Below are 12,185 nucleotides of genomic sequence, written 5' to 3' on the forward strand. Positions count from 1 at the left end.
ATCCTGCATCTTTCCCCAAACTGCCACCTCCAGCACCAGGGGTCTGAGGGATGGTGACTGGCTGCACCACAGCCTGGGTCTGCGGCAGTGTCCTTTCCTGTCCAGGCCCCACTCAAAGCTGGCCTCCTCCTATATCACCCAGAGTGTGGGCCAAAGCAATATACTTAGATGTGGAATGTGGTGTTGCCAGAACCCAGCGAGGCTCACCAGGCAGTGTGCATCCTTCCTTCTGGTGAGGATGCAAGACGCAAGTGTGTCTTTTACTTTGGAGGGGAGAGCCCTGCATGCCCCTAACCACTGGACCCATAACACTTCACTGCAGTGGCCACTCTTGAAGGTCTGTGAGGTTTATCTTCACCTTCCATAGTGCACGTGTTTTGCCAAGGAATTCAGCGTACTTTCCTCCTCTTGCTCATCCATCCCAATTTATGTGATATTGCCAATGAAATGAGCAGATGTAGTATTCTGTGAGATATTTGATTTGTCCAGGTCTCTCAAGGCGATATTTATAGAAGGTTGAGGAGTTAAGGTAGCCCTGAGGCAAGCTATCAATAAACGTATTATAAATCCCATGTAAGTGTGAATCATTCCATTTCCATCTTCTAAATGAAATGGGAGGGAATGCACTCACCAAATCCACAGCTGCTTGCCATGTGACTGAGGCATTATTAATCTCCCCAAGCAGTGATATCCAGCCAGTATGGCAGCTGCAATCAGGACTCCTACTTGGTCGAGTCTGGAGTAATTCCATTCATTCTTTAGCCATATCAGGCTTCTTCAGGGACAGATTGCTGAGTTATATGGAGATTACAGGCAATCCCAACACCACCCCGCATCCTTCAGCTCTCTAATGGTGGTGCTACCCCTACGATACCTGCAGTACCCTCCACAAGACCCACCCTGGGGCACAATATTGCTTCTGGTTTGGCTTGGATGAGGGATGTTTCCCTTTGGGCTTTAGCACAATGAGAGCGCTTACTCTCCAGACTAGGGACACAGTGTGGGGTGACTCCTGTTGAGTGCATCAAGGCCAATTATGCACTTGGAGAATGGGGAGATAACCAGGACAGGGTTTATGGACCCAGTGATTCCACTGTGGGTCATAATGTGTCCAGGTTTATTCCTCGGCCTCTGTAAGCCCCACTGTGATGGCGACATAATGGTGCTGTGGGAATCTGGGCAGCAATGTCAGCTCACACCCAGTGTTAATACTTATACCATCTCCTGATTAAATGGCTATAGGCTCCTTTGCAGAAGGGCTGATGGAATTGTCCCAGCATGTAACTGTCATGGTGTCGCAAGGTTCTTTCTTTTAGGGATATGGATACCTCCTCAGTCACTGGATTCTGAATCTGAAGCTTGCTCCTCAATTCTTGCATGCTTATCATAGATATATGAAGCAGCGCCCTTGCTGGCTGCCCATCTATTCTGACCCTGGGACACCATCCTTTATTCATCTTCCCCACAACTCCTTGAAGGTCAAGCCCCTTTGGCTGATACTCTGGGTTATCACAGTAAATGTGCTCTCTATCTTTTGCAGGTCACTGCAAAGGAGGGTTCCCAAAGCATTCACTCCTGACCCTGAGGGAGGTGGGTGCACTCACTCCAGGTCTCACGTTCACCACAGATAAGCAAAAAAAGTCCTCACATTCAAAACTGTCCTGGGCCACATGCAGCCCGCGAGCCGCAGGTTGGACAAGCTTGTATCTAGAACATATGCACCACAAGGCCAGAAATTTTTCTGTTTTTACTTTAATAATGCCTTCTAAATGCAAAAACAGTCATATCCCTAGGAGACAACAAATGTCAGCTGAAGGAATGATCACTGTAGAGAACCCCTCTATTCTAGAGGCAATATCTTTGTTAATGTAGCCTCAGACAAATGCTTTTTTTTTCGTGGCAACTACAGAGCAACATCATCTCACACTGACATCAGTGCCAGCAGAGCTTTTCTCACCAGGGCTGCTCGTGTGTCCTCCCTCCCTCCCTCCTCCCACACCAACCCTCCTGCACACTGCAGCACACAACCATATTTTTCTCTTCAGGAAAGATAACCCTAGACTTATGGGTCCAATTGCCCAACCACATATGAATCTAAATTAGACTCTGCTTTATAAATCTATGGATTTCTATTGGAGCCAGCACTAGGATTACTACAACTCAGGGCAGGAAGAAGAGTGGAAGTGCAGAAGAGGAGCTCCAACAGAAAGTTACCTATGATGAGAAACTATGAGACCCCTCCTCTCTGTAAATTTCAGAATCTGGTTCCTTTAAAAAGATTGGAGAAAAGATGGAAAATACAATCCAGGAAGGAGCCCTGGGAGGAGGGCAAGAGCTTGAAAGTTCTGAAAATTTGTCTTTTGATACCACAAGGACCCTTGTATGCAGGGACCACCCTAGGTGACATCCAAGTCCCTGTGATCACAGGTCATGGTGGGACAAGGTTCTACTGAAGGGCCAAGGACAATGGAGCAGCAAAGATGACTCAGCTGAGCAGTGACCGCATAAAGCGCACGGTGGCCTGAGCACCCACTGGGCACAGCCCCATCTACTCTCCTCCCCTGCAACAAATCAGCACAAGAAACACGTGGACTCTGGAAGGTTCTCATGTCTTCCATTAATTTTGTCTCTCAAATTTTAGGAATCTTCTCCTTTAATTAACTCATCAACCTCTCACGGCAAGAATTTGAAAATGTAAATTTATATTCAGATTCTAATTTTAATAGGGAAGTGAGAAGTTACAGCTCAGTGCATATAAAGTTGAGACAGAGATGGAGACATCTCAGCCCCACCTCTCTGGAGGAGGAAAGATGATTGGGGAGGGAGCACAGGTCAGCGTGGGAAGAGGGTCATGGTGGACACGGGGGTGGGTTGGGCTCCCCACCTCCTCACATTATGCCTACAGGAATACAGACACATTCAGGTGCATTTGCAGAAAGAAAGTCAGGATTCTTGAAGTCACAAAGGGAAGGCGTGAACAAATTTTGCCTCTCAGTCCCACACAAGGCAGTTGTCTCACACTATAAAAAAAATATTAATGGAGAAATTCCTATCTGTCATAGTGAGGGGTAACACTTTAAACAGCCCATCGCATGCTCAATACATCCAACTCGAAGAAACCCCATAGCACAGCTGCATCCACTGTTCCCCTGAACACCCCACATACATCAGGCCCCCCAGGGTCTCATTTTTACAAGCCGTGAGAGACACATCAGAATGCTGGGCACAGTTGCTGCCTGGGGTAGAACAAAAACAGGACCTGGTCAGAGCCCAGAGGAGATTTGGCTAGAGGAGGAGTTTGGGGTTGGGTAAGCTCTCCCATTGGATCCCGACCACAATATCCCAAGGATCTCAGGGATCAGCCCACTTCATACTTACTTGCAGCTTGAGAGTAGATCACTCTGTTTCTATCTGTGGGAAGAAAATGTCCTGTGAGAGGCCAGAAGGGAGTCAGGGCCATAAGGCCCTATAGCATACCCCCTAGTCTTTGATCCCAGAGAATTTTCCAGAAAAGTGTAACTGCAGATCCAGGACAGGATCAGGAAACATGAGGAAAGCAGGTGTGGGTCCTGGACCAACTGCCCTCCTGAGGTCTGTCCTCAGCAGGGACCTTCCCCTGCGACTTGTGACTGCTGGGATCAGGTCCCCATCATCACAATCATCAAGGTGATAAATCTGTCCTTCCTTGTCACAGGTGCTTTACATAAGAGTAAGTGCTGGCACACAGGGCCCAGGCTGCGTTGGCCCATGAGTGTGCTTCCCAGTAACCAGGCAGGGCACACTTCTACCTGGGGCTAGGAACCCCCAGTGAGACAAGAAAACTCAGACCCCACTCCTCACCCCTTCCCCACTTGAGCTCTTCTTCCTCCACATCACAGCAGCGACCCCAGCTCCAGTGACTACAGCTCCAAGGAGAACCAGGCCAGCAACGATGCCCACGATGGGGATGGTGGACTGGGAAGACTGCTTTGGGAAAAAAGGGGAAGGTGAGGATCCCTGATGCCCAGCCCCCAGCCCCGACCCTGCTCCTGCTGAAGGTCTCCAGAGAGGCTCCTGCTTTCCCTAAGAGACATGACCGCCCCCCTCTCCCCTTCCAGGCTCATCTCCTGCCTTACTACATCTCAGGGTGAGGGGCTCGGGCAATGCTTCATGCTGTACATGGCACGTATATCTCTGTTCCTCTCCAGAAGGCACACCACAGCTGCCCACTTCTGGAAGGTTCCATTCCCTGCGGGCCTGGTCTCTACAAGCTCCATGTCCTGAGTCTGGTCCTCCCCATCCCGCTGCCAGGTCAGTGTGATCTCCACAGGGTAGAAGCCCAGGGCCCAGCACCTCAGGGTGGCCTTATAGTCAGAGATGGAATCGTGGGTCACATGTGTCTTGGGGGTGAGTCTGACGTGAAGAGTCAGAAAATTCAGGCACTTTGCATCTCTTATGGGACACTCCAGCAGCACGCATGTGGCCCTCCTGAGAATGGACAGGACACCTGGGGTGGGGAAGGGAGCACAGGACCCAGACACCAGCCTGGACACAGGCACCTGGGATAATCTCCTATTCCGTGGAAAATTCTAGAGGAGGCTGAGGGACTCAGAGGAGCTGGACTCAGCCCCCTACACACATTGAATGTGAAGCAGAGAACAAGGCCTGAGAGGAAAAGTTACGGGGCCCAAGGCTGCTGCCGGTGTCAAAGGGAACCACTCATCAGTATTCCAGGGATTGTCTTCCCTTCATTCCCTCAGAGATTTCATCCCTTAATTGTATCAGAGAGCAGAGTAGACCCTCAAAGTCATTCTCTGGTACAGGATCTGGAAAGAAACCCAGGAGGATTCCTCTCCCTCAGGACCAGAGGGAGTTCGACATTCTAGTGTTGGTCTCATTTTCCTTCCCTTCTTGTGGGAGGCCAGCCCGGGAGATCTACAGGCGATCAGGGAGGCGTCCCGTGCCCCGCTGGTACCCGCGCGCTGCAGCGTCTCCTTCCCGTTCTCCTGGTGTCTGCGGAGCCACCCCACGCACATGCCCTCCAGGTAGGCCCTGACCTGCTTTGCAAATTCCTCTGCCTCCCACTTGCGCGTGTCTGCTGCGGTCCAGGAGCACAGGTCCCGGTTCAGTGCGATGTAATCCTTGCCATCTTTGGCGTGCTGTTCATAACCGCGGAGGAAGCGCCCTTCCAGCCCCAAGTCTCAGCCATACTTTATCTGGAGGGTGTTAGACCCTGGCCCCGCCTCCACGGTCAGCCCCGCCCACCGAGCCCCGCCCCGCCCCGACCAACCCGCGGGGATTTTGGCCTAAACTGAAAATGAAACCCGGTAAAGGCGCCTGGGGCTCTACCCGGTCGAGGATCTGGGCTGGTCCCACAGCCTCGGGGTGGATCTCGGGGCCGGAGACTCGGGGGAATCCGGGCGGTCCGTGCGGATGGGGAAGGGTCGTGACCTGTGCTGCGGGCCGGGGTCACTCACTGGCCTCGCTCTGGTTGCAGTAGCGGAGCAGGGTCCGCAGGTTCACTCTGTCAGTCTGTGCGTGGGCCTTGGTGTTCCGTGTGCTCCGGTCCCAATACTCCGGCCGCTCCTGCTCCACCCACGGCGCCCGCGGCTCCATCCTCGGACTCGCCGCGTCGCTGTCGAACCGCACGAACTGCGTGTCGTCCACGTAGCCCACGGCGATGAAGCGGGGCCCCCGCGGCCGGGCCGGGACAAGGCGGTGCTGAAATACCTCATGGAGTGGGAACCTGGGGGCGCGGAGGGGCTGAGACCCTCTCGACCCTCCTCCTGGCGCGGCTCCCCGGGTCCTGCGCCCCCGCTGCGCGGGCCCCTCGCTCCTCTTCGCAGAGGCCATTTCCCTCTGGATCCCGCACTCACCGGCCCAGGTCTCGGTCAGGGCCAGGGTACCCGAGAGCAGTAGGAGGAGGGTTCGGGACGCCATGACCCCCTCCTTGGGGTCTGGGGAGAATCTGAGTCCCAATGGGTTCGCGGGGACTTCAGAACAGGGACCCCAGCGACGCTGATTGGCTTCTCTAGAAACCCGACACCAAATGGGAGTGAGAACTGAGTCCACATCGTGAGTATCCAGGAAGAAGGACCCTACATAGGTTGGGAGAGGGAGAAGAGAAACGCTGCGGAGATGGGGAATCCCCAACGCGGGGCCTCCCCAATCAATACTCAGCCTTTGGGGCCTGAGACTCTGAGAGCCACGCCGGGGGCTATGGGACTTCGCCCTGACCGCGCTCCTCCTGTGCCAAGCCTCTGTCTCAATGTCTCCCTCAGTCTTGGCCCAAGAACTGTCTGAGAAACCAGGGAGAAACCCTCGTCATGGGCTCCATCCCTCTTCACTTTTCATCCCGGAATCCCCATCCCAGAACTGGGCTTCCTGCCTCCCACTCCTTACCTGTTCCCCTGGACTCTTCTAGAAGAAAACTCACCCCAGGGAGCTTGGCGCCAGAGAGTGAGCTCCTCCTGGGAATAGAGATGTAGAGACAGGTTTTTTTTTTTTTTTTTTTTCTTTAAACCCGGAAAAGTTGTGCCTGAGTGCATGAGATAGAATAGAGACCAGTTTGCTCTTTGTTTATTAACTACAGTGAGTAGCAGAATCTTGGTAACCCCTGAATGATCAGGAATCTAATCGGTAAAAAATGTGACTTTGGCCCTTTGATATATAAATATGTCTAAAAGGGTTACAACAGGACTCACAAAGCTCCTAAGTTTCACTTTCCCAGAGAATGTATCTGTGACTCCTGCTTGTTGTATTTTACATTTACCTTCATTCCATAGCCCTGAGTTACTGGGTGAGTCTAAGACATCGCCTCAATACAAAGAAGCACACTGTGTTACTGTATGTTACAACCAGGAGCCGGTACAGACTATTCACCTCACAGTTCAAGTGTTCAATGCAGTCACAGCCCCGCTCACCAGTGCTCATGCACTGCCTGTTTTTAGGAAGTATTCACGTCTAAGTGGTGTGTATATCTTATAGGAACACTTGGTATTTTTAAAACCTGATTAATAAAAAAAAAAAAAAAAATTCATTTCTAGGCAGTCCCAAATACGGTATTAAAGGCCAACTGCAAAGAAGGAACATTAAGTATTTTTTAAACTTTATTAACATAAAAAACATTAGTTTTAGGCAGTCCTACATTAGGTATTAAAGGCCAACTGCAAAGAACACCCAGCAAGGCTCTGTCGATGGATGTATTAAAAATCTATAAAACAGTGTATTTAAATGTAAGAATTCTACTGCTTTCCAATTCCTTCCCTCTGCTCCTTTTCCTAACCTCCTGCTTCTCCAGCCCTTCCCTGTGTCCCTTTCATCCCTCAGACCCTCCTCTCCCCTTAGTCCCCACCACCCTGTCACTCCTAAATTGTGGCTCTAGCACTGTCCCATTACCTGCTACGTGACTGTTCTCTCCACGGTGGTCCTGCTACTGTGAATCAGAGTGTGTCACTTCCTCACATAAAACACTCCAGTGGCTCCACCTCCGTCTTGTGAAGCTTCTAGAATGTCAGGTACATGAGCATATGAGGGCATACCTGGTTCATCTTAGGCACTAAATTAATTTTTATTGACTGAATGAATGAAATATGAGTGTATTAATTGCATCACAGAAAGTTATGAAAAGTAAAACACTGACAAGTTAAGATTTTATTTTATGTAACTAGTATGCATATCAATTCAATTCATTCCATGAGTCTGTTGAGCCTGTGTATGAATTTTATAAGATTGCATAACAAATTATCACAAACGTTGACTTGAAACAACACCCAATTATTGTTGATTTATTTATTTTTAGAGACAGAGTCTCCCTCTGTCATCTGGGGTGCAGTACACTCACATGACCATGGCTCACTGCAGCCTCAAACTCCTGGGCTCAAGGGATCTTCCTGCCTCAGTCTTCAGAATAGCTAGGACTGCAGGCAAGTGACACCACGCCCAACTAATTAAAAAGAAATTGTAGGGATGAGTGTCTCACTATTTTATCTCAGCTAGTCTCAAACTCCTGGCTGCAACAGATCCTCCTGTGTCAGCTCCTCAAATGTTAGGATTACAGGAGTGTGCTACCATGCCTGGCCAAACAACACTCATTTATCTGTTTATAGTTCCTCAGTCAGAAATCTGGGCATGATGTGGATAGAATCTCTGTTCTGGGCTTCCCAAAGCTGTGTTTTAATTTTGAATCCTCCTTCAGGCTCATACAGAGGTGGCAGAACGCAGTTTCTAGCAGTTGTAAGACTGAGGTCCCTGTTCTTCGCTGACTGTCACTGTAGAGAACAGGGAGGGCTGTGCTCAATTCCTGGTGCCCACAAGCATTTTTTCTTATGCAGTCCCTTCATTTTCAAAGGCCACAGTGGAGGAAACCCCACATGTTGGATCCCTCTCACACTGTGAATCTCTATGCTCAGGAAGAACCTAGTCCTTTAACGGGCTCAGCTGATTAGGACAGTCCAAGCAGGATAAACCCAGCCTAAAGTCAACTAATTGAGGCCCTTAATTATATCTGCTAAATCCCTTCACAGCAGCACCTGCACTAGAGTTGTTTGAATAACTGGAGGAAGGTGAATGGCCAGGAGGTGGTTGTTGAGGCCATAATAGAATCAGTCTAGCAAGGGTTGGATCTTCCTTTTGTGTTTCATTGTGACACAGTTGGAAATGGAAGTTCAAGTAAAGTGATCATTGTGAATGGTAATAAAATACATCCTCTTCAGTCATGGAAATTCTCCTTACCTTTTAAAACTAAATTACATGTTTGTATCTTATAATTAATTTAGGCCAGGTGTGATGGCTCACGCCTGCAATCCTAGCACTGTGGAAGGCAGAGGAAGTCAGAATTTGTTGACTCCAGAAGTTCAAGATCAGCCTGGGCAAAACCCCCATCTCCACAAAAAAATTAGAAAATTAGTCAGGCATGGTGGTTCATGCCTGTAGTCCCAGCTACTCAGGAGGCTGAGATCAGAGGGTCCCTTGAGCCCAGGAAGTGGACACTGCAGTGCATGGTGATCATGCCACCGCACTCCAGCCTGGGTGACAGAGTGAGACTTTGTCTCAAAAATAATAATGATGATGACGATACATTTGGAGTAAATGCAATTTAACATGTAATAAAACATCCTCTCTTGTGAAAATGTATTATTTATTTACGATTGAGTAACAAATTATGTAACACTTAGCTCAAAACAACAAATATTCATCATCTCCCACAGTTTCCAATGGTTAGGAATCCAGGAGAAGTTTCCCTGAGTGCTTCTGGCTCAGGACCTCTCACAAGGTTGCAGTCCAGTTGTCAGTCAAGGGCTGCATCATCTGAGGGCTTCACTGGGGCTGAGGATTCACAAGAAAGACAGATCAGTCACATGGCTGTTGGAAAAGGCCTAGTTCCTTGTTATCTAGTCCCAGAAGGCCTCAGTTCTCAGTCACATGGACCTTCCTGCAGGGCTGCTTATGGCACAGCAGCTGGATTCCCCCAGAGCTCATGATCCCAGAGACAGAGAGAGAGAGAGAAGGTGGAAGCTGCAGTGAGTTTTATGTTCTACACCCAAAGTCACAAACTGTTATGTCAGCATTATTCTATAAGTTAGAAGTTGTATTAGTCCATTCTCACACTGCTATAAATACCTGAGATTGGGTGATTTATAAAGGAAAGAGGTTTAACTGACTCACAGTTCTGCATTGCTGAGGAGCCTGCCCCAGGAAACTTAGAGTCATGGCAGAAGTGGAAGCAAACATGTCCTTCTTCACATGGTGGCAGGAGAGAGAAATGCAGAATGAAGCAGGGAAATGCCCCTTATAGAACCATCACATCTCATGAGAATTCCCTCAGTATCATGAGAACAGCGTGGGGGAACTGTCCCCATGATCCAGTCACCTCCCATGTGGTCCCTCCCCCAACAGGTAGGGATTACAATTCGAATGACAATTCAAGATGAGATTTGGGTGGGAACACAGAGCCAGTCCATATCAGAAGTGCCTCATTAAGTCTAAGCCACACTCAAGAGAGGGAATTAAGCTGCACCTCTGGAAGGGAACAGTATCAAAGGATTTGAATATATGTTAAAAGCAAAATTAAAACTATTGTTTCTGGTTTTTCAAAATCAAAGGCTTCTTTTATCTAATTATTTTTCATTAACTCTTTAAGCTTGTCTTTTAATTTAATTGTATTTTAAGTTCCAGGGTATATGTGCAGGATGTGCAGGTTTGTTACATAGGTAAACGTGTGCCATGGTGGTTTGCTGCACCTATCAACTCATCACCTAGGCATTAACCCTGGCATGCATTAGCTGTTTTTGCTAATGATCCTCCCAACCACTGCCCTCTCCCAACAGGCCCCAGTGTGTGTTGTTCCTCTGCTGTGTCCATGTGTTTCTCATTGCTCAGTTCCCAATTATAAAAGAGAACATGTGTTGTTTGGTTTTCTGTTCCTGTGTGAGTTTGCTGAGGATAATGGCTTCCAGCTCATCCATATCCCTGAAAAGGACTTGATCTCATTCCTTTTTATGGCTGCATAATATTCTATGGTGTATATGAACCATATTTTCTTTATCCAGTCCATCATTGATGGGCATTTGGGTTGATTCCATGTCTTCTCTGAAGACTATTCACTATTCACTATTCCACTGTGAATAGTGCTGCAATGAGTGTAAACATGCATATATCTTTATAATAGAATGATTTATATTCCTTTGGGTATATATCCTGTATTGGGATTGCTGGGTCAAATGGTATTTCTGGTTCTAAATCTTTGAGGAATTGCCACACTGTCTTCCACAATGGATTAACCGATTTATTTTCCTCTAACAGTGTAAAAGCATTCCTATTTCTCCGCAACCTCGCCAGCATCTGTTATTTCTTGACTTTTTAATAATTGCCATTCTGACTGGCATGAGATGGTATCTCATTTGTGGTTTTGATTTGCATTTCTGTAATGATCCGTGATGTTGACCTTTTTTTCATATTTTTGTTGGCCACATGTGCGTCTACTTCTGAGAAGTGTCTGTTCAGGTCCTTTGTCCACTTTTTAATGAAGTTGTTTTTTTCATATAAATTTGCTTAAGTTCTTTGTAGATTCTGAATATTAGAACTTTGTCAGATGAGTAGATTGCACAAATTTTCTCCCATCCATAGGATGTCTGTTTGCTCTGATGATAGTTTCTTTTGCTGTGCAGAAGCTCTTTTGTTTAATTAGATCCCATTTGTCAAGTTTTGCTTTTGTGGCAGATGCTTTTGGCGATCTCATCATAAAATCTTTGCCCATGCCTTTGTCCGGAATGGTATTGCCTAGATTTTCTTCCAGGGTTTTTCTAGTTTTGGATTTTACATTTAAGTCTTTAATCCATCTCGAGTTAACTTTTGTGTAAAATGTAAGGAAGGGGTCCAGTTTCAATTTTCTGCATATGGCTAGCCAGTTCTCCCAGCATCATTTATTAAATAGGGAATCCTTTCCCCATTGCTTGTTTTTGTCAGGTTTGTTGAAGATCAAATGGTTGTAGATGTGCAGTCTCTTTTCTGAGTTCTCTATTCTGTCCCATTGGTTTATGTGCCTGTTTTTGTAACCTTGTAGTATAGTTTTAAGTCGGGTAGCCTGATGCCTCCAGCTTTTTCTTTTTGCTTAGGATTCTCCTGGCTATACAAGCTCTTTTTGGATCCACGTGAATCTCATACTTTATTCAGCACATCTAGCTTAACATGATGCCAATAACTTTGGTTTGATGCTGTAGCCCGAAATGGTTAGCTCGAATTGAGAAACAAGTTTTTTTTTTTTTTTCAAAAACTGGCTATTCGGTGGGCATTCTATAATAAACTTAACATCTTTCGTTGTGGTAGTCGATGAGATGTGATAGAAGTGATTGGAACACCACTATGATTCTATATAGCACTCTATTATGTGCTTCCGAATTTTTTTTTCTTTTTAGCAGTCCTATTCTGTTTTCCATTCATATTTGCTATTCCATCACTGGGTATTCCTTTCTACTCTTTGCTTGTTTCATTTGTTTTGGTGAATGATGTGCATTTCCAATTCTGTAAAAGTTTAATTCAGTTTTATGTGTGGTAAATTGTAACATCAAATCCTTTGCAAGATTGAATTACCTTGCACAGCAAATTGAACATTGTATAATGAAAATCTAGAGAGATGCCAGTGAGCCAAGGATGAAAAGGCCTATGTGTAACCAAGGCCATTTTCATGGCATCCTGGTCCTCTCTGT

The 12,185-nt window shown here is 47.2% G+C and overlaps 1 pseudogene across 1 annotated transcript; it reads right to left on the bottom strand.

Annotated features, from left to right (window-relative positions):
* Positions 1–3,026: 3,026 nt before the first annotated feature.
* LOC126947407 (HLA class I histocompatibility antigen, alpha chain G-like) lies at positions 3,027–7,929 on the bottom strand (annotated as a pseudogene). The gene is made up of 6 exons (XR_007723063.1): positions 5,856–7,929; positions 5,457–5,725; positions 4,210–4,211; positions 3,841–3,966; positions 3,379–3,411; positions 3,027–3,236 (listed from the first exon to the last, which is right to left on the bottom strand). The product of XR_007723063.1 is annotated as an HLA class I histocompatibility antigen, alpha chain G-like (transcript).
* Between the last annotated feature and the right edge of the window lie 4,256 nt (positions 7,930–12,185).

This window comes from Macaca thibetana, unplaced genomic scaffold (assembly GCF_024542745.1).
Source record: "Macaca thibetana thibetana isolate TM-01 unplaced genomic scaffold, ASM2454274v1 unplaced_scaffolds241, whole genome shotgun sequence".
NCBI classification, from domain to species: domain Eukaryota; kingdom Metazoa; phylum Chordata; class Mammalia; order Primates; family Cercopithecidae; genus Macaca; species Macaca thibetana.